We start from the raw sequence: 22,497 nt of genomic DNA on the forward strand, positions 1-22,497 counted from the left end.
AAAATCCATGTCTCAATACTCTGTTTGAAAGGGCTGTGTTTGGTATTTCCTAAACTGGGCATCTGTTAAAACTGGATTCATCCTCCCTTGAAGACAACAACTGGTATTTCTTATCCCTAATACTCAAAAGAAAAGCAGCCCCTAACAAACTCATGTTGAGCAAAAGGAACTCAGGATAATTATATCATGGCAAAAATGTGTCTTTGATTGAACTAAAATCTGCAAATTCCCTGGTGTAAAAATTATATTTATTTATATTTACTGTGTGGCCATTTCAAAGAGGATCAAATATAACAAATACACAAACATGAGTTTTCTCTGTGCAATATTTGTCTGCAGTAACTTTTGATTTTATTTGGGGGTAAGAATGGACCCAAATTAGACTTCATTAGTCTTCATTTCTTCTATTTTACTTGACTAAAAGAACTTCTTTAGATTGAGAAGGTACAAAAGTTTCCAAGCAGATCTAAAAATTAATTTTTCTCTATTTTAGCACTCACTTATTCTACTATTTTGGATGTTATTATCACTTTCTTAAAATCCAGAAAATGTGCATAAAATATACAGTCAGCCCTCAATACTCTCATATTCCACATTCATAGATTCAACCCAACTACAGATAGAATGTTCTTGGGGAAAAAAATGGATCTGTACAGAACATGTACAGACTTTTATGTCTTATCATCATTTCCTAAAAATATAAAGCAGCTGTTTACACAGCATTTATATTTATTAGGTATTATAAGTAATATAATTGTAGCATTTACATTGTGTTAGGTATTATAAGTTATCTGGAGATGATTTAAAGTGTGTAGGTTATATGGAAATACTGTGCCATTTTATATAATGGACTTAAACATCTAGATTTTTGTCATTCACCCTGGAACTAATCCCCTGCAAATACCCTGGGATGGCTTCACATACTCTTCTCAAGGTGAAATGTGAGCGTTACTAGAAAAATCCCATGGAGAATATTAAAAAAGAATATGACAAACTAAAGAGAAAGTTGCAATTCCAGAACCAGAACACAATCAATAAGCTTCCATTTGCAATCATAGTTTATGTATGACTTGGTAATAGTAAACTATAACATGAATAGTTTTTCATTCAGTGACCAAAATCTTCTTAAGGTCTTACTATTAATTTTCATTATATCAATTAAATCATCACAGTTTTCCTCCGAAACTCATCAGTCTCAGCAAAATGGAGTGGTGGTCACCCTATTGGTAAAGACTTGCCCCTATTTCTCTAAGGAGAGAGATGTAGAGAGAAATTAAACCACTTAAATACAGAGACAATTGTGTGAACTTTGGCTCTAGGTAACCTAGAATAACCTTTTCCCATGTTTAAATCAGCCCAAAATAAAATCTTTCAAAATACCCATTACAAATTGATTAAAGCTTGTATGTTCAGGTAAGTTATCAACCAAAGAAGTTTCTGTTTATATTTGGTTTTAACAAACATGCACCCAACCCACATAAAGGAGATGGTAATAAATTCTATTGTTTTCATTCCAGATAGACTTTGAGTAAATAGCAATTATCCTTCTGTGAGCCAAAACCCAATTAAACAAATAATGGGATAATCTAGAGAAGTGTAAAGTATTATTACTTTGGAATTTAATGTTTATGTCAACATATTCACCTACAAGGCTTGGATCTATCTGATATTGCTCAATCCAATGAAATATATGCCTTTATAGATTATTATAAATAATATCTGGAATATTATTTTTACATACCTACCCTGTGGAAGACATGTGAAATTGGGAACTAAACTTTATAAAAATTCATTATCAAGGGATATAACAATGGTGTGCTGGGTGGGGCGCTCATAAAGACAAAAGAGCAGCAACTGGAAGGGAGATAACAGAAAGGAGCCCAGGGATATCTCTTCAACTCAGGAGTTCTCACACTTGGCTCCCCTAAGGATCACCTGGGGAGATGAAAATTCTAATGCCCAGGTCATAGTCTATGCCAATAAAATCGAGATTTTTTTGATGGTTGGGGCCCAGGCATTAATATAGTTCAATATAGATTCCCAGGACCTGGATTTGATCCCCAGTATTGGAAAAAAATTTTTTCACAATTAATAAGTTTGAAGTTTGGGGACCTACTGCTTTACTTGCTTCAGGTAAGTGCTTTTTCTTTTTTCTTTGTTATGCCTTTCATGTTCCTAATCTTTTAATGGTTCCCATAAAAATTAATGAAACTAATAGAAAAATAAAAATCTCTGTCACATCACTCTCAAACGCTTGAGTTTCATTTTACAGAATTATAGAGAATTGATTCCAGGAAATACAGCTGAATAAAATTTAGAAGTAAGACAAATAGAGCCAGGTGTGGTGATACACACTTGTAATTCCAGCTACCTGAAAGGCTGAGGCAGGAGAATCACAAGTTCAAGGCCAGTTTAGGCAACCCAGGGAGACTCTGTCTCAAAATTAAAATCCTTTAAAGCTCAAAGAAATAGGACAAATACTTCACTTTCAAAAAGTATTTCACAAAACTCTGCAAACATACTTTGATCTAATTTTAGCAAAATATCTTCCACGTACATAATCAAATATTTGGACAAGATGTTGCTTTCCTATAATCATTTTCTATGATGAAAATTTCCTGTGTTGTTTTAGCCTCCTCAATTCCTTTACCTCTTAGATTTTTTTCACAGCAAAGTAAATAGTAACATTTGCAAATAAGAAACTATTAAGGAATACATCTCTAACCCAAGTGACTAAAAGAATTAATTTGGGGAATATATAAGCAGTTATTTCCTTAAAGAAATACCCAGGTTGTTTAATTATTTCCCAAATGCATATTTTATATTTCTCTAATAATTCATTCAGGCTTCACATATTTTTTTAAATGTTGACATTAAAAGAAAATGTAGGGCTGGGGATATAGCTCAGCTGGTAGAGTGCTTGCCTTGCATGCACAAGGCCCTGGGTTCAATCCCCAGCACCACAAAAAAAAAAAGAAAGAAAGAAAGAAAGAAAGCAAAAAGAAAATGTAGGCAACAACTTATTGAACCTTCTTGTTTGAGAGATGAAGAGGCTAAAATATAGAAAGATTAGCTAAACCCTAACTCCATTCCAGGATCTTCAGCACATGGAAACATCAGAATTGGGTGGGGGTGCGGATAAAAAGCATTATGTGTTTTTAAAAACTCATAGCAAATTAAAAATAACAATTCCAAATGTATGAACTATTGAAAAGTCCCAACAAGGTATGTACTCCAGCTGAAACCAATAACTGCAAGAGTAAAATAAGCCTGGGGTAAGTACTAAAGATTGGATTGTTTTTGTTTTCTTTACAGTTGGTCTTAAAATATTTAACATAGACTAAATTTAACATCTGGTCAGTCTTTAAAAGTTTATTTTATGTGAAAGAGTATAGCAAACCATTTTGGGGGATAAAATAACATAAATCCAATAGTATTTTAAGGACATTAAGCAACATTATACCATATTTACATATTTACCTATTTAATCTTTAACAATAGAAAATGGCACTAAATAATACCATTATTATCTGAGTATGCCATAGATATTGATGGCCCCAATGAATCCATACTATAAGTATTTATGCCCTTCTGTGCAATCCCACCCAAATTTTCTCTGGGTTTGAACATGTGACCCGATTTGACCAATGAAAATCAGAAAGCAGGATATAATCAGAGGCTTAATAAATGCTTGCATATTGGTATTTCTCCTCTTAGAATGCTCCCTCTACAAGGCCAACTTCCATGCATGAAGTTCAATTACCCTGAGACCACCATACTGTGAGGAAGTCCAAGCTAGCCTCATGGAGGAGTCACATAAAGAAAAGTTGAAAAACCAACCAATAGTCATAACTGAGCCTCCAGACACATGACTCAGGTCCAGCCATTCCAACTAGTTCTCAGTCATGCAAACCAAAAATCTGAGGCTCCAGACATCATGGAGCAAACATAAGCCATCCTCAAAATCCCAAATTTGAAATTCTGATCTGTAGCAATGTGAATAAATGGTTGTTTTAAGCCAATAAGTTTGGGGATAGTTTCTTATGTAACAGGGAATAAGTGAAGTGGTGTAAAGAGTCTATTACTTGCCCAGTGACAATAGCTGACTTAAGGCTAAAATGTTGATTTACATTCCCATCAAACTGACCACCATTTTTAGTCATTTTAATATTGAAATGGATTAGTTCCATAACCACAGATGAAGCATCAAAGCTTCCAAGATAAAAATCTACCTTCTTCAAAGATGGCAGTGAGTAATTCTATCAGGTATGTTCACAGCTCTTTTCTCTGCCTCTTCAGAAGAGGGGGATCAACTGGTGTATCTCCAAACCAAGGAGGAGGGACATCCCCTGCTCCTCACCAGAGAACATGGGGATGCCCAGGTAAATTCTCTTGATATTTGAGTTTCGATTCCTTTTTGACTCTGTATTTAAGTTCCTCATTCCAGAGACATTAACAATTTCCTTTTAAATATTTATGCTTACAACATCACACAGAGTTTCACTGAAAGATGATCAGGTTTCAACATAGGTAAGCAATGTTTCCTTCCCCAAGATGATAGATAAGTTCTTTCCAGGTTAAGATGGTCATGATTACCAGATAGCTCCCAGTTATATATTTAATAAGTTGTTAAGACCCTAGACTATAACTCATTCATTATAGGCATGATTCTTCACAATGCTGTACTTCAAATGCTGTACTCTCAGATTGTCTTTAATCAATAAATGCTTTTAGGATTTGGGGTGTGAACACATCCCCTGAAGTGTTTATCATAACAATGTTAGTTTTCCAACTCAACTACATGCCTCAGTTCAACCCCATGTGTGACTCATCCCCATCTCATTTGTTCTATTACAACATCCACATGTCATCATCTTTCTGATGAGGATTAGAGAATTTCTAAAATATATCTGCACTGAGGTCATGCAAAAAGGAAAGACAGTGCCTCTGACGTACTTAACCATCTGATGACCTAACTATACTTGGTAGTTTTACTTAAGAACTTGTGTGTGTGTGTATGCGCACACTAATCATACTGTATATGGACTGTCCTACTCACCAAAACTTCTCTTTGAAATTTAAATGAGAATCCATTTAATAGAATTATGAGTCATCTCATAAAAACTACACGTCTATTTATGCTAATTTCAAGATATGCAGACACAACATAGCCCTCGCTCACGTGATATACATATACACATACTAGAAGAAATTCTAAAATAACAACTATCCTTGACTGAGCTTTACATCATGATCTCATATAACATTTGTCACAACCCCGAAGGGCATTATTATCTTCACTTTATGACTAAGGAAACTGAGGCTCGGGTGTAGTACATCAACCTGCCTCTGATCATTCATCTATAAAATGATGGAACCTGGATCTGTACCCAACATACTTGGGCTTCATGTCACCCATGTCAAAAATAGTTGCTAAAGAGTTGTGTAAAATCTTAACAATGGACCATACAGTCTCAGGAATAGTTGCTGATGGATTTGTCTAAAGTGTGAATGCAGGGGTGAGAAATTTGAGTTTTCTATTTTTAAATCAGAATTCATATTATTTCAGAGGCAATGGGTTGTGTGATCTCATTTACATGGTACTAGAACAATATACATGATTCAGAAATAGTCACTCAGGATCACAAAGGCACAGACTTTTACAACCAAGAACTTCATCCTCATTAACCAAACCTGGAAGTGTTCAATGCTCTGTGCACAGAGATGACCTCTTAACTTGCAACTACCCTAAAGCTATACCAGTCCGCACCAGGGGAGCTGATGGCACATTTCAAACCCAGAGGATCTCACACCTTAAATGTCTGCCCAGCTGGACCTTATACTTATTTCTAATTCCTAGAATTAGAAAATTTTCCAAAATTTTCTCTCCCCCACACTCAAAGAACATAAAGGTATGAGATGGATGAAGACAAGGTAGAAATAATTGACAGGCCACCATTACACCACATATTTTCAACCATCATTAGCTGGAAATATTTTATCCAGAGTCTTATCACAAAAACATATTGTGAAGGTTTCCACTCATCACCTCCAATGACTTGGGATGCAGTAGCTTCGAGTCACCGCCCTGACCCAAGTCTTAGGTACATGCACACATACAACCTGGGGATATTATTAAAATGCAGATTATGATCTTGTAGCTCTGGGTTGGGGCCCACAAATCTGCATTTCTAACAAGCTCTGAGATGATGCTGAAGATGCCGATCCCTGGACCATAGTTGGGAGTAGCAAAGTGGTGATTATAGATGATCTCGATCCATCAATATCGTGGCAGGTCCCCTCAACTGAATGTCATTTCTATAAGCCAGTCTCAATCAACTCAATATAGATTGAGCTGGGTGAATGACACAGCAGGACAGGTGGCATAATTGGAATTCCATTAGCATAGTCTTGCTCAAAGCAAGCTAAACCTGCAGGAGCACTGATTGAGACCTAGAAGGAGGGTGTTTCTTCCATTCTTGCCAATAGAAAACAGAATGGACTTTGAAAATTAAGGAGGTTTATCACCTTGTTCCACATTATTCCTGGACTCCATGCACAATTCAAGCCATAGAAGTTCACAAGAAATCAGATCTAGCTGGGTGCAGTGGTGCACACCTGTAATACCAGTGGCTCAGGAGGCTGAGGCAGGAGGATCATGAGTTCAAAGCCAGCCTCAGCAAAAGCAAGGAGCTAAGCAATTCAGTGAGACCCTGTCTCTAAATAAAATGCAAAATGGGGCTGGGGATGTGGCAAAGTGGTTGAGTGCTCCTGAGTTCAGTCCCCAGCACTGCCCCCGCAAAAACTCAGATCCATTAGAGAGAAGAAAAAACACTAAGGTTGTCTGTTGTGTTAGTAGCCCAGCACTAAAAAGTGTGCTTCTGTTTCTATCTAAAGGAGGATTCACTTATAAAAATCATCCGAAATTGTCTTCAAGGACAATTTCTTTATTCAGTGAGCCAAACAATGGCTGAAGTTTTAAGAAAAAAACAAGTCTAAAAAAATAAAACTGAAATGATGTCCTGTTCCACACTAAACCAGCTTGGGCTGGATTGCATTTATGATGATTATTGATACCATTTTTCTTTGTTTTCAAGAAATTCACATGGGAATGGACAGAGTCGGAGTAAAGAACCAACGAAGGAGTAGTTATTAGACACCTACTTGTGCCTGCTATGGAGCCAGTCACCACCAGGAAGACAAAAAGAAGATAAAAAGTCAGAGCTTTGGAGAAGAAAACTAAAATATCAACATAGTCCCTTGGCCCAGCTACAATTCCTGTCACCTGTGATCACGGTATGCAATCTTAATAATTACTACCTCTGCTCGTTATGATAATGAAATTGATTCGAGTTGGGAGGAAGAAAGGAAATATGTCTCTTTGGTAAAGCTCTTTCCACCCTCTGGAAGCTATCTCCCAACTTAACAAAAACTGCATAAAGCCATTCACGACCCCATGCCCACGGTGCCAGGGGTGACGGGCCTCGCCCCCTCTCCAGCATCCAGACATTGCCACCTGGCCTTCCCCTCACGAGCATCAGCTTGTTTTTCCAGAGAGCAGCAGTCATTACCTGAATGGCAGGTTTGCCACGCAAGCTTCCTTAATGTGGGGCTTTGTAGACATCACGTCCGGGTTGTCATTAGTGTCCTCTGAAAACAGTAATCAGCTGGCAGACCAGAGAAGGACATTCCAAGAAGAAAACGCATTATTACAAATGTTTGGGAAGCCGTGGAAAATCTAATTTATTTGTTTGTTTGTTGTGTTTGCTTAGCTCAAGAAAAGGGCTAACTTGTACACGATGCATGAGAATGGAAGTCATCCGGATGTACTGGACTGTACTTGGCAACAGTGCTGGGAGTGGGGGAGGGACACACTTACCGGTTGGCAGCCCTGCAGAAGGAGGGGTCTCTCTCCACCCCTGCACCCCTGCAGGAGGCTGAGCCAAGGGCAAGAGATCCTTTTGTGGGTTCATGGCTTATTACCTTTCTCACTCAGTCTCCTGCTCTTCTCCATACAGTGTTAGGTGGTTAGAAAGTTCTAGAAGAGGCCCTGCTCCAGGAGCTAAAGTATTTTCTGGGTCTTTCCTCTGTCCCTACATCAAGTGTGAATGCACCAAAAATCAACACAGCCCAAGGGAGAAGACACTATCACTCCAGTGTTCCCTCTTCCACCCCTACCCCATGACCTCTCAGCCACCAAGAGGCGAACATGACCAAGAGGCAGTTCCATCTCAGTCTACACTGGAGCTGCCTTAGGAGAGCAGACATGCAGGTCAGTTTCCTTCTCTATCAGCATCAGCCTACTATTTCTTCAATGCAAAAGGTTAAAGCCACGCCCTCCAGAAAAGCTATGCTGAGTCTTTGGGAAACTGGACAAGGGATGCTGGGGACCCACACCTCTGGGCCAGCTGGAGACCCATCCCAGGGTCCAGAGACTGGGCAGCCTGAACAGGAGTGACCCAGATGTCTGACATAGGGGAGCTGTGCTGATGGAGTCTGGGACTGGGAGTCCAGGGCTTTGGTCCATTTCCAGTATCTCCTGATAGGACGTGGGCTCTGATCCTCCCCACTTTGCCCACCAGAAGTGTGTCAAGGTAGGAACTCACAGCTGACTCCAAGGATCCTTTAGAAATAAAACTTTTTAAGTGATCTCTGCTACTCTTAAATGATCCAGTGATATCTGGAAGGGGCCTGTGTGCTCACTGGGGTCGCCCTAGCAGAAAAGGGCAGGCACTCACTTCTACCCCCCACCATTTTTCTGGTGCCTGCAGTAACCTCTGATGCTTACCAAAAAAAAAAAAAAAAAAAAATCTCATTATAAAAGGCAGAAAGATGTATCTCTTCTACCTCCAGGATTTTCCTTTTTTGGTCACTTCTCATTTCTTCTCTTCCATGTTCAGCCCCAGAACAATGTCCCTAAAAAGGGAGGGTAACAACTATCTAAACTGCTACCATCAGCAAGGGAAGCGTCGCTGAAAATGCAGACAGCCATCCAGACCTCGGCCTCCCACTCAAACTTGAAGGAAACAATCCATTCTCAAGGTCAGGTGGTGGACAGAAAGTCCCCGTTCCTACCCTAACAATCATCCCTTCTCTCAGGGCTGGCTTGCTTTCCAAGATAACTTGTCAGGATTTATTTCCATCTTGGCATTTGTGTCTTCAAGGCATCCTAGAAAGAAACCTTGTGTATCACCCCACAGAACAAAGAGAGAAAGAAAATGTTCTTGGATCAGCTTCTCGAAAAATCTTAAACCAGATTCTCCTGGGATGTTTCGGGCCAGTCACACCGGTTACTTGATACTGTGGCATCTTTCTTTGAAAATTTAGAATACACAATGATTGAATGAAAAGTTCAAAAGTCTACAATGTCCACAGCACTGGTTTCTAAATTGCTACACTGCTGCTCAAGAGCTTGTCTGCCCTTTGGGGCCACCACCTTCTTTACAGAGCAAGACAGGGAGTACGAGATTTCCAAACAGAGGGCAAAGTTGCTTGTCAGGAATGTTGTAAGAGGAACAGTTCAAAAGGATTTGAAACAGGACTTTCTGATTTGGTTATTTTCTTCTTAATTAGAAAAGAGTTTGAGTCTACAGAGAATATATAATAATAGGTAAAGGGAAAATATTAACTGTGCTTTCAATCTCCATAGATGTTTATAGGTCAAAGGGGTGGCCAAATTGCACATAAAGTTTCAATAGGACACAGCCACACCGTTCAGTCTACACATTTCTATGGCTGTGCTTAGGCTAACAGTATCTCTCTGACCCACGAGCCCTTACATATTTATCTTCTGGCCTTTAGAGAAAAAAATTTCCAACTTCTGCTACAGATGACAGAGCAGGAGAAAAATGAAAATTACAGCCAGGAATGGTGGTACACACCTGTAATCCTGTTATACCAGGAACTCAGGAGGCTGAGGCAGGAGGATCGAAAGTTCAAGATGAGCCTCAGCAACTTAGCAATAGCCTGTCTAAAAATAAAAAAATAAAAAACTGGGGATAAAGCATCCCTGGGTTAAATCCCAGCACCACAAAAAAAAAAAAGGAAAGAAAGAAAAAGAAAATTACAGTAGAAACAGTCAGACCTATCCATCAATATCTCTGTCTCAGAAAGGTGAACAGACCATTAAATCTTCACTAGCAGGAGAGGGTCTTGACCCCTTCACTAAACACAGGCTACTAAAAACAGGTGTGGATAATTTGAATTGGATAGTTTAGGATCAGTGTAATCACTTTAAAGATTGAAAAGTGTCTGTGTTTCCCCTCAGGTAACTCATGTTTATGGCAAAAATTAAAAGTAAGACAAAAGATATGTATTGTTTTTTATTTTAAAAATTGTATGTTTCCCAAATAGTTTTCAAGATAATGTTCAATTTTTGCTGTGCACTAAGAAATACATCATGCTGTCCTTTGCAAAACTGCCAATTTAAACTGAGCTAAAACACACACACACACACACACACACACACACACACACACACACCCTTATGAGTCACAAACCTGAGTTTCACTAAGAGCCTGGGAGGGTTGCTTTGGCCCTTATTAGATATGAAGAGCAAGAGCTCCCCCTGCTGGCTTCATAGCAACCTAGGCCCGGACTCCATGTATTTTCTGATCTAGGATCATGTCCACAGTTTCACGAGGAATAGAGGAGTATCAGACATTCACAATTCATTCCAAAAAGATCATAGCAATTTGAGATTTGTATTATATGTATCATATCAAGGAATTTCTACCTAAACGGGATCCACTGGGTTTTTACCTCCCTTAAACCTCCCCGCTCCCTAAAAAAAAAAAAAAAAAAATTAACTCTAGCCTTCTACACCACTTTATGGCACATGAAGTCTTGTAACAATGAACAAAGAATTTTATTTCTCATTTGATACAGAATGCTGGCCAAGGGTTTTGTTCTAAATACATTGACTCATGCAAAATTGCCAATATTCCACTCTTGATCCATGCAGATGGCACCTGAATATAATTAGTTCATCAACAATGGACAAGATACCCAGGAGAGTCTGGAGGTGTGCAGTGTGGCAGGCTTTGGTGCTTGGAGGCTGGGGATACAGGACACAAACCCTCCAGCCACATGAGTTTCCCCAGTGCCTCCTCTGAGCTCCTCTGTCTGATGAAGTGGACACTGGGCGTTTATGGCACCTGTTTTGTCACTTGGGCCACTCTGCTCCACTTGATACATACACTTTGATATATTCCTTTAAATTTCCATGATGGTTTGATGCAATGGTCCCTAGGTTAAAAGCACAAAGAATCATGGATTCTTATTTCTCAGATCTGCAAACAGTGTGACCGAACTCCATCCTCCAGGACAGAACCGTTGCACACAACAAAAGCCTTTATAACTTCCACTGAGAACATCACACCGTCCAGCAGATCCCAATTGAAGTTGAATGAGAACCATTGGCTGAAGGGTTTCTCCTGAATCTAATTATAATTCAACATAATCTTGTGGATGGAGAGCGAGCAAGAACCTCACAGCTGTATGAGCTATCAATCACAAGAGCCAAAGCAGAAAGAAAATCATCCAGCAGAGGGAGCCAAAGAGAAACGCATACTTATTTTTTAAGCATGACATAGAATCTTAAAGACTTGAGAGCCTGTATGTACAACTATGATGCACCAATTTAAAAAAAAAAAAAAGTGGGGGGAATAAAAGACTTGAGATCCCAAATGATGTATTTTATCACATTGATATTATTTCCTCAAAGGTCACAGTTACCCTGTGCCTTTTGACCCCAGCCAGATCTTGTGATAATTTTTCCCCAAGACAAAGCTGATATGATTCTTTTATGTTCACTTTTACCTAGAAAAACAGGCAAACTTCTTATTTAGACTAAGGTATATGTCAAAATGCATTTTGAATGATAGTGGACACCACAAAAACAGAATTTTTAAGGGAAAAAAATATTTTCTTCCCCTTTAAAACAGATAAACTGGGCATTTTTCCTTCACAATTTACGGACTTGTTGACCATCAACTGTGTGCTCACTATGTTGGACTCTGAATCCAGACCTCCCTGAAGGTATTTTACAGTCCTTTGTTGCAGTTGGGGTATTCAAACCCATCCTTCAGCTTGGCTTCCCATGTCAGCTTCCGTGGCTTCCCAGGTCACACAGAGTACATTCAGAGTCCTTGCAGGACATTGGCCATCAGTGGGTCATGGCTGTTTGCCATTCCGTGGGAGACACCATTGGCTACTGTGACACTCTATTCATTCCATGGCTGGAGGTGACACACCTGTGCGATGGGTAAGAGAGACAGACTGTTTCCAGGTGAGCCTTCTTGAGTCATCACTCAAGGTGACTTGCTCACTCACTCAACACCCATTTATCGGCACAGGCCAGTCCTGAAGGTTACCATTATCCTGTGCACTTTTGTCTCAGAATTAATGTGCCAACTGAATTAGATGTCAGAAAAGGGAAAAGGCTTGGAAAGCATTCTCCCAAGGGATATGAAAGCTACTTCAACACCAAATAACAACCTCTCATGATAACAGCGTGACATCTGCCAGATGGCATCTGTTCTCCTCCTGTCTCTGCCTTGCCCTCCTTTAGCCACGTGTCCTGTTTACATCCACGACAGACTTACTCATTTTTGTACCTGGCTGATACAAAATACTCTCATATGGTTTTTTTTCCTTTTATTTCATTTTTTATTGAAGTAAAATTCATATAACAAATATAAACCGTTTTTTTTCTTTTAGTCTCCTTTTTAGTAAATATTATTTGACTCAAAAAATTTATGGGCTACCATGTGATAATTTAATACATACATACAGTGTGTAATGATCAAATCAGGGTAGTTAGTATTTCCATCTCCTTAAGCTTATTTTTTTTTATTTTTGATTAATACATAATAATTGTGCATCTTTATGAGGTCCTAGGAATTTCTAATGATTGGGGGCAGCTGGTGGAAGGGGAGCTGGACTGGGCGGCGCGTGTAGGAAAGGAAACTGCAATCATGCAGACTGTGTTACCAGAGCCCTAAGCTGCTGCCCCACTCGGGAGGTATTAGGGTCTCACCTGAATCATTACTAGTTTGCTCTTTAGCTTTTCGTTTTAAATTGCATTCAAATCTGTGTGCACGTTTTTTTGCCACTGGTACTACTTTCCATCTCAATGATTGGGAAAAAAATACATTTGAAAAAGTGATACATTGCCTATACCATTAACTTAAATCCGTGTTTATCATGTGTGGTCTTTGTGTCTTTTTTTAAAGAGTAGGGAATTGCTCCACAGACAATATCCAGTGGCTTCCCATGTTACACAGAGTACATTCCGAGTCCTTGCAGGACATTGGCCATCAGCGGGTCATGGCTGTTTGCCTCTGCCCTCTTTTACTCCCATGTCCCTCCCAACCCTCGGCAGTAGCACAGGGCCCTCTGCTCCACCCACACTCACCACCCCAGACCTTTGCCCCGGGAAGTTCCCCCACCCAACTTCTAGATGGCTCTTCCTCTACAATTTTTATTCAAATATCGTTCCCAGCAAGGCCCAGCTCATTACTCTAAATGAGAGAACACCCTCCACCCCGACCCTTTCTAGCTGTGGCCCAGGAAGCTAGGTTCTGCCAGGGCAGAAAATTTTGTGTTTCTGGATCCCTGCAATCAGGAGCTGGCCCACAATCGTATTTATGCATATTTGTGAATGAATGAATGAATGAATGAGTGAACGGAACATGGAACGCTCGAAAAGTCTCATCCTGAAAAATACAAGTCCCTAGTCTCCCACTCCTGAACCTTTCTTTCCAGACTATTTTAGCTCTTTCTTCTTGTATAAGCTTGCATATTTCTAAACAATATATTTATAATGCTCCTTCTTGATCCATAATTTAAGACACTATAGACTTAAATTCCTGCTGTGGAAGATGATGATAAAGGTTCTGGATTCTTACACCACCTCATCTCACACCAGCATGATTATATCAATCACATTAGTGTGTGTGTGTGTGTGTGTGTGTGTGTGTGTGTGTGTTGGGTCTATATTCCTCTGCTAGAATGAACCCATGTTTGTCTATTTTGTTCATTAAAGAACAGTGTCGGGTACACAGCAGACACTGAATAAATATTTATGGGATGATTGAATAAATTCTCAGGTTTACGTCATGACTTATCCACAGGATGCATTACCCATGTCCCTCCTGACTGCCTGGCTAGTCGCTCTTCCTTAAGCACTGCACGGGCATGTCACCACCTTATGGAAGACTTCCATGGCTCACTCTCATCCAGCTTTCCTTGGGAATCCCATCTCTATAGCCCCAAATCTTTTCACTAACACATACTGTTTTCTAATTACTGATTTATTAAGCAACATCTCCCATGAGGCTGAAGCCTTTTGGGATCATGGACGGTGTCTTGGAGATATCTGGACCACCCCCGCTTGACTATCACAGCATCAGACCCATTGCAATAGATGCTCAAGCAGCCCAAATGAAAAACACGGGGCACTGCCTGACACTTTGAAGCAAGAGAGAAAGGATTCTTCCTGTCCCAGGTGAGCCCAGCAGTGAGTCACCACCACCACTGACAAAGTTGGCTCTCTTGCTTTTCCTTTAACACTTCACTTCCTCCGATTCATCAATCTCAGGACATTCCATGCACCTTATTTAATCAACCATTGAGCTTTTTTTCTGTCCCCTCGAAAATAAAAATAACAAATTTCAGGTAATAGTTTCATCATCAGAGCATCATCACTTCTTTCAAAGCTAGGATCATGGCGCTACCAGACCTGATTTCCCAGTGCCTCCAACAAAATGAAAATATACAATCAGTTGCAACCCTTCCCACACCGTTACCACTAACAGCCCCCAGCAGTGGTTCTCGAGCCTTGCCATGCATCCGGGTCACCTGGGAATCTTGTTAGGACAGAGATGCAGGTGGCTGGACCCTGCCCCTACCCCAGAATTTCCACAGAGGATTTGAGGTGGAAGTCTGAGAATCTTCATTTGCAACAAGCTTCCGTGATATTGGTGCTGCTGGTCTGGGACCACCCTCTGAGGTCCCTTCCTCTCCCATAACTTTCCAAGTGGCTCAGGCACTAAATAGATTCATTTGGGGATGGTTTAAACCCCCTTTCCTCACCAAGACAAGCAGCTGTTGAACCACTTCTCAAACTTTATTACACACATAAACCACCTGGGGAGCTTCTAAAATGCAGATTCTTATTGGGGCAGATGGTAGGGGAGCCAGCTTTGGGGTGATGCCAATGCTGCTGGTCCACAGAACAAATTCTGAATTGAAAGCTTTACAGCTTATCCCAAGTAGATTAGCACTAAAGTGATTTTCTTGGATCTCAAAGCTTTGAGAAGGCTCAAAACATTCAATTTCGCATCAGAGCACTAAAACTACCAATATACTTTTGCTCTTTGCTTAAATTGTTGACAGAATAGAAACAAGTTAACGTGTTCACTTTCATCCACATAAAACTTTCATTATCAGTGGGACGGCTGACTCACTGGCACTGCCCAGAAGTACTAGCCTCTATTCAAACACCAGGAATAGGACCCTAGAGGGATGGCTGGGAGGGCGGGACTGTTGATAGGCGCTGATTAATTGAGGAACTCGCTCTTTGTCCTATGATAAATGGTGATTTGATACATAGTTTCAGCATTTAGCCTTCCGCTGACACTCTGCTTCTAATGCATTATTAAGCCCAATTCTACCCCAGACCTGTTTTCTGTTTTCTTTTCTCTTCTCTTTCTTTCTTGATTGCTTGCTTGCTGTCTTGCTTTCTTTGGCTAGAAATTTTAGTGATGGAGAAGTCAAAAAGAGCATAAACTCCTCCAAAACCTACCTAATCTCCACACTCCCTTACACCTGCAGGGGAGAGTACCACCTACATAATTTGTGGGGCCCTGATGGAAAGGCAGGACCCCTGTCCAAAAAAATTGTTGGGACTTTCAACACTGTGACAGCAGAGAATTAAATGAGAGCCAGCCCTTCTAAGGTCAGATGTCCATGAGGCCAGCCTTAGGTGAGGAACTCAGACTGGGAAAGCCCATGAATTTGCAAATTCTCATCCTCCTCCCTTCTCTCTCCTTCTCCCTTTCCTATTTCCTTTATGTCAGGAAAGAAGAGCAAGGATGAGAACAGTGGAGTCATTCATTCCATAGTTGAATAAAAACTTGTTCCTGTCTCCTCTTCCTCTTGCCTCTCTTCATTTTTTGCTAAGTAACTCAACCTCCTGATTAAGAAAAGCCTAAGTAGATGCCACTGATTCCGAGGGCTGACCTGAGGTCTACCTTTGGCCTGACTGTGATAACGTGGTTTACCTAACCTATGATAAGGAAACGGACTACACAAATATGATTAGAGGGGAGGGTGTGTCATCTCCTCAAATGACAAGCTTTTAAAGTCATCAGACAGCATGGCAGATGAGTCATCATGGATCCTGTTCGATCCTCCTGGTTTGGAAGGTGCAGATGGGGGCCAGAGCATATCCATTTTGTGAGGCCAAGCACCACCCTTAGAATTGCCAAATTAGAGATGTGCTGTGAGTGCAGAAAACACATCCCATTTTGAAGATTTGGTCCAAAATCAAATAAAATATCTCATTAAGAATTTTATATAGGGCTGGGGATATAGCTCAGTTGGTAGAGTGCTTGCCTCACATGCACAAGGCCCTGGGTTCAATCCCCAGCACCACAGGGGGGAAAAAAAGAATTTTATATTGACTATGTTTGGGGTTAAAAAAATACATATGTATATACATATATATATGGTGAAAATATGTACATTATTAAAATGAGTTCCATCTGTTTCTTTTTACTTTTTTTATATGTTTTAGTAGGAGATTTCAACTTCGGTATGGGGCTCACTGTTAGACAAAGTTCTGGAAGGGGATCTGAGCTCTGCTTATCCATCTTCATTGGATTATAAACTCCATAGGGTGGGAATATAGGACCAGCTCTGGATGTCACCAAGGGAGGGACAACCTGATAGCTGAGTTCATCTTTCAAGGTCTTGCTACACCAAGTTTCCTTCTCAAGTTCTTTCCACCCAACCTCACTCACACACACCTTCATGCACACACACTCTCATACTCACACTCACACTCACACAGAAGCTGGCAGACTTTGGGACAGGAGCTTGTCTGTGCATCTTTCGGTCCTCAATGCTCAGCACAGTCCACCATCTAAGTGCTCTGTGAATACCTGCCGTTGCTGCTCTATGTCAATCATTCATAGCTCCTCCCACTGGCAGTACTTTTGGGTCACTTGATATATACACTTCAAAGTAATCACACTGGCTCAGTTATGTTTGCCCCCAACAGGCTGTCCTCCAGCTTATCTAACACTAGCTACATGAATTCCACCCACACCCATGACAATGCTACCTGCCTGGTATATGTTGAATGGTAGATGTTAGTGGCCCTTTTCTTGTCGCCACCAAGTTTGTAATCACCATACTTCCCCTGTGATCACAGCTGCTATGAGTGGCTACAACTCATTGGGTGCTTCCTACGGATCAAGTGTCATGTCATGTCATTTCAAGGGTGGCATTTCATTTCATCCTCACAACACTACTCCGCTGGCTCTTCTCACCATCCTCCACCTGACATGTGGGAAAAGTGAGACTCAGAGAGGTTAAGATCCTTGTCTAAGTTCACACAGCAAGCAAGTGGCACAGGCAGATTCAAATGTACATCTCCAAGGTCTTTGTTTCAATCTGCAATGTCTACAATGGAGCACGGTGCTCAGAATCATCAGTGCAGCAGAGAGGCCAAAAGGAAGTGGGGCCATTTTGAACAGTGAGTGAATATTTGCACCAAGACAGAGCTCTTCTTTTTCTTCTTCTATTTTTAAAAATGCATATATTTCTCAATAATTTAGAAAGTAGAAAAGGTAAGCCATCAACCTTTTTTCTCCAAATCAAGGAACACATCATCTGGCATATCCTTTCTGCCAGAACACGTGTATACACATAGATGTGCACCCATGTGCACACACGCGTGCGCGCGCACACACACACTGCATTTCAGTATAACATGGGTCATATCTAAGCAACACTCTGGGAAAATACACTTACGAAGAAAATGGAAGAGTCATTCAGAAGAAATTGCCAACGATTTTTTTTATGCCGAAGCTGTGTGAAATAATCTTTGAAAGACAGATTTAAAATTTCTGCATCCGGGCTCAGGTTTAAAGCATTGTTTTTGTAATCAGCATTCTTCTTCATCAAAAGAGCAGATTCATCCCAAATGGAAGATTTCAACGGCAGCGCTTTTACTCTGGGGATTATCACCTCTGGGTATAAATATTGAAGCGCGATTTTAAAACACCAAGCTTAACAATAATACCCGAACTACTTGCTAAGTCCATTTTGATAGAATTGTTAAAAGCCAGATCTTTGAAGGACTTTATTGGAGTTCTAAAAAGAGGCTGCATGCAATGTTCTGCATTAAAAATGTTGGATAAAATTTCTGGGTGACTCAGATGCAAGATGACAGAGACAAAATGGTCATAATAATTACAGCAAAACAGATGAAGAACTGTCATTTTAATATAAGAGCCTGACAGGCCAAAAATGACTGGTTTCTATTTTTACTCTTAGATGAATCAATGATTGTATCTTAGGTCAGGTTTGTCATATAGTTTTTCAGTTTTGACATTGCGAAGGCACTATGTCAGTATAATTAGAGAAAGAAGGACCTGAATTAGACATTAAGAAGCTCTTGTTGAGTTTTAAAACATTCTGGTCCAGTGTCATACTAATGTTCAATAAGCACAAATGGTGTCCAAACACACATGACAGTAAATGCTGTGCTTTTAAAAGGCCACCAGGTAAATCTTTAATAAAACTTCAAATGACTTAGGAGCAAAATGAATCCTGCAGCAGGAAACAAACTCAGTTATTGGCATGGATCAAATTGCCCAGAAACATCGTGTGTCAACATTAACGTCAGCTCCTCGGGACCCATGTACTACTCCTCAGTTACCCCAGGCTTCCTAAACCTGTGGTTCTTCTGACAGTTCATTTCACAGGGATGCATTTGTTTGAGAAAAGGGAACATGGCTATCAGCCTATCCACTCTATCAACGTAAGACTTGGCCATAAAATCCTGCTCTATTTTGCTCTGGGCTGCAATTATTGAATATCCCTCAAATATGCGTCTAACACAAAAGAAACGGCCCCAGGCTTTCCTTTCTTTTCATTGCTTAGAAAAAAATGGAAAACACCAAGCAATGAGGCGTTGAAAATATTAGTTACATCGCGAGAGACGAATAGAAGCAACTCATTCTAGAAAACAGAATTCATAAACCAAGGCCCCTCTGACACCTAGTGAGTCCCCAAGAAGGCGTAAAGTCCTTGGTTTAGCAGGCTGGGAAGCACATCCTGGGACTAAAACCCCCAATCACAAAAATGTGTGTAGTCGGTAAGGGCTGTTGTCACGAGGGAACCCTGTGGTTCCAGTTCTCAGCCTTTGCTTTTCTAAATTTAATTCAGAGGCTGCTCACAATGGAGCTGATCCTCCCTCCCCTCTGATGCCGGAGCAGGATCATGAAAGGATTGCTCACAGGCAGATTCAAATGTACATCTCCAAGGTCTGTGTTTCAATCTGCAATGTCTACGGTGGAGCACAGTGCTCAGAATCATCAGTGCAGCCCAGAGGCTAGCTTTCCAAGTGAACAGCGAGCACATAACTGGGCCCGAGAGCCTGCAGACTGTGGGACTCATCAACTCTTCATCTTTAGGGTGACTCCGTCTCCATGTTCTGCCCCCACATCCCACACTTCCTCTTTGTTCTTAGCCACTCCCATTAAAGTGAGGTTATTGGGCCAGGCGCAGCGGTGCACGCCTGTAATCCCAGTGGCCCAGGAGGTTCCCCAAGTCCAAAGCCAGCCTCAGCAATTTAGCAAGGCCCTGACTCATAATAAAAAGTAAAAAAGGGCTGGGGATGTGGCTCAGTGGTTAAGCACCCCTGGGTTCAATCCCTGTTAAATAGATAATAATAATAATAAAGTTGTTATTGTTAGAATGTTAAGAGATTTAATGAAGACCACTTCTTACCTCATTTCATCCCCTCTCTACTCATCATTTCCTCTCTGGCCCGCCCCTGCTCATTTCCCTGCCCCCAAGCCTTTGCACTTGCTGGCCCTTCCATTCTTGACAGCCAGTCAAGGTCTAGGGTGAATAAGTGCCCTAATTGTCCCCAGACTCTCCGGGATTTCAGATCCTATTCCTATTTCATGCTCGCCCTCCACAAAGCCTGCCCTGATTTCTTCAGCTGAAAGGCCCCACTTCCTCCTCTGATTTTCAGCAGTACTTTCTCAGGACTCTTGCCTCCTCCTGTTATACATGCCCACATCAGTATTTCCTCTGCTGGACCACAATCTCCTCCAGACTCGGACCACCCAGGAAGCACTCAGCAAATGCTTGTTGAAAACAAATTATTTTTCTGTTTTTAAAAACCAATTGTCAGAAAGTTCTTTCATGTTTTACCAAATGCATGGTCCAGAAGATATTGACTGTCTTAGTCTGTTTTCTGTTGCTAGTAACATAACACCACAGACTGGATAAGTCATAAAGAAAAGAGGTTTATATTGGTTCATGGGTCTGGTTCAAGGTTGAGAGACCACATCTGATGATGTCATTCCTGCTAGCAGAGTCCCCTGGTGCACAGGATATATCACACAGTGAGAGGGAGTGTGGGAGACCTAGTCAAACTAGCTTTTATAGCAGACCTCTCTGCAGATAACTCATTAACTCACTAATCCATAAACTGAGTGAATGGATTAACCGATCATAAGTGCAGAGTTCTAATGACCTCTTAAAGGTCCTCCTTGGTCCTATCTCTTAATATCTCATAATGGGGATTAAGTTTAACCTGAGTTTCACAGGAGACAAGTCACATTCGAACCATAGTATTGATTTTTTTTTTTTTTTTTTTTTTTTTGGTACAGGGATTGAACTCAGGGGCACTTGACCACTGAGCCACATCCCCAGCTCTATTTTGTATTTTATTTAGTGACAGGGTCTCATTGAGTTGCTTAGCACCTTGCTATTGTTGAAGCTGGCTTTGAATTCATGATCCTCTTGCCCCAGCCTCCAGAGTTGCTGGGATTACAGGCGTGAGCCACAGCATCTGGATTAGTATTGATTTTTTTTAATATTCTAGTTTTAGTTGTACACCTTTATTTTATGTATTTATTTTTATGTGGTGTTGAGGATCAAACTCAGGACCTTGCACATGCTAGGTGAGTGCTCTTCCACCCCAGCCCCTGATATTGATTTTTATGGGCAGTTTTCCTAAAACCTGTTTACAACTTCTAGGAAGACCGTATCATTCTCTTTCTCTGTCCCTCTCCCTCTCCCTATCTCTCTTTCTTATTTCAACCTCCATCCTCTACTTTGCAACAAATTTCCAATATGGGCTTCTTCTACTCAATATGGTGCTATGTATAATTTTTTTTTAGTTCCATGTGTGTACATTAAAAAGTAATGACATGGCATCCCACCAAGCGAAATGCAAACACATCTGCCATGTGTGTTCTGAAAAACTAATTAATAATACATGTCTTCATCTCCTTTGATGTATTTAAATACATTGTACCTTGCCCTGGGAGGATTCTGGGTCCATGATCACTGCACATCTTACAGCTTTCATTTCGATTTTGTGCTATTAGGAGTAAATCAAGGAAGACGTCCAAAGAGGTGGAAATAGAATACATGCAGTATATACCTTATATTAGCCTATTAAGCAGTAATTTAATTGATGACAATTTTGCTTCTACATTGAGTGGTGTTTGCAAGAGTTTTCCTGGGTCAAACTAACAGTGGAAATCAATTTAGAGAGCAAAGATATTGCTTAATCTCAACTTTCTATATTTGTACTGTTGCCACAGGCAAGTCATTAACCCCTGAATGCCTCAGCCTTCTCATTTACAAAATGAGAAGGATGGCCTGTGAGGTTTTCAAGGTCCTTTCCAGATATGAGAGCCAATACAGTTCTTTGTGTTTAAAAATGAGCACAGTGAAAAACAAAAGTACACAGTAATTGCCACTTGCTTACTCGTTTTCAAAAATAATCAGTTTGGGTTGTTCAAATAACATATTAGTACATCATAAAATTGAATCATTGACCATTTTTCCCCTTCAAATGCCATCCCAAAAAGTTCAATGTTAATTGGCAGTTGTCACTTATTTTATGGGCCAGACTATATGGGCAATGAACAAACAGACTCCATTTTACCCTGAGACTCATGTCATGTAAGAAATGCTTCTCCCGTGGGAAAGCCCCGCCTCTGTACCCATTAATAGTTACCTAACATAGCATCCTTCGACACACAGAATAGCAATTCTTATACAATGTAAAATTGTTCTCTTTGGTTTCTATTTTTCTTGGGTGATGTACCTTGTCAGAGATTGACTGTCTAGATATCAGTAACCATTCTCTAACTTGTTCTGAAGTAGGGTCATGTTGATCCACATCCCTTCTGCTTGCTTGCTGCTATGCCTACCTGGAAAGTCCCTTGGGAAATA

Source organism: Marmota flaviventris, chromosome 17 (genome assembly GCF_047511675.1).
Source record: "Marmota flaviventris isolate mMarFla1 chromosome 17, mMarFla1.hap1, whole genome shotgun sequence".
Lineage (NCBI taxonomy): Eukaryota > Metazoa > Chordata > Mammalia > Rodentia > Sciuridae > Marmota > Marmota flaviventris.